The 1464-nt window shown below is 34.3% G+C and overlaps 1 protein-coding gene across 6 annotated transcripts in view; it reads right to left on the bottom strand.

The window, feature by feature from the left end:
* LOC106872628 (RNA binding protein fox-1 homolog 1) overlaps positions 1-1464 on the bottom strand; it is a 530204-nt gene that overhangs the window by 141710 nt on the left and 387030 nt on the right. The window lies entirely within an intron of this gene.

The following is a 1464-nucleotide window of genomic DNA, read 5'->3' as shown; positions in this document are numbered from 1 at the left end:
AGAGAGGGGGAGGTAGTGTGTGTGTGTGTGTGTGTGTGTGTGTGTGTGTGTGTGGGTGTGTGCAGGTGGTTAGTTTACTCCTTGGCCCACAGCATGGCTTTTTTTCACCATCAGTTCTCTCAAAGAAAGTGAAAATGAGGTTGTGTGAGTGTGTGTGTGTGTGTGTGTGTGTGTGTGATGCATCTGAGGGTACTGTTAAAGGAGAAGATATAATGATTTTAGTACAAATGGGTGCCCCATGTACTTTCAGATATCCTGACAATGTTGTCTGGCTTTAAAAGAAATATATGCATGTGCCTATGTATGTGTACACACACACACACACACTATTTCAAAAATATCATCGTCATCATCATCATCACCATCATTTAAAATCTGTTTCCCATGCTGGCTTCAGAAGTACCAAATATACTGAATACATATCAAGCACAAAATGCAACTTATAAATGAATTATACATACACACACACAATATATATATATATATATATATATATATATATATATATATATATATATATATATATATATATGTATGTATGTATGTATAATTTTTGGTGCTATAGCATGACCGCAGCCGCTTGGGTGAAAACAAATAAAAGAATATATATACATACATACATGTAGTATATATACATATATAAACTGCGCTATATTTGGACGTGTGTGTGTGTATGAATATAGACACACACACACTTAATATTATCATCATCATCATCGTTTTATGCACATTATTCCATAACAGGCATAAGGTTGGACAGGTCATTGCAGTTTTGGAGTCCAGTCTTCAGGCGCACAGTCGGTGGCCCTCCAAGGCAGGTTGGAGGCCCATATCTTACTGTGTTGTACCATCCTTTCTAAACGCAGATTCCCTGCCTCGCATCAGACACTTCACTACAGTGTGTACTGGGTGCAGTCTTTAGTTTCGTTTTATTTTGTTTTATATGGGGAAAGCACTATAGGGGCTGTTTTGCAATACACATGCCTGTTGGGAAACAGATTTACGCAGACACACACACACACATATATATATACATGCATATATTGTATATATTATATGTACATACATACACAGACATCTATTTATAGATATATATATGTGCACACACATACGAATCCATGTGTGCATATACATATATGCGTGCGTGTATGTCTGAATACACATTATGTATGTCTATGTCTCTCTCTTTCTAATCTATGTATATATACACACACCCACACATACACATCCATACATGTATACACACACATATAACACTATTATTATCATTAAACATCCATAATGATATATATAGGCATATATATATATACATAAAGACAGACAGACACACACATATATATATAAATATATACACACACACATAAAGTGATATATATGTATAAATTCGTGTGTATAAGAATATATAGATATACATAAGTGTATATACATACTATATATATATCATCATCATCATCATGTATGTGT

The sequence above is a fragment of the Octopus bimaculoides genome, chromosome 24 (assembly GCF_001194135.2).
Source record: "Octopus bimaculoides isolate UCB-OBI-ISO-001 chromosome 24, ASM119413v2, whole genome shotgun sequence".
In the NCBI taxonomy this organism is placed as follows: domain Eukaryota; kingdom Metazoa; phylum Mollusca; class Cephalopoda; order Octopoda; family Octopodidae; genus Octopus; species Octopus bimaculoides.
The sequence above is the reverse complement of the archived record's forward strand: the minus strand, read 5'-3'. Positions and strand labels throughout refer to the sequence as shown.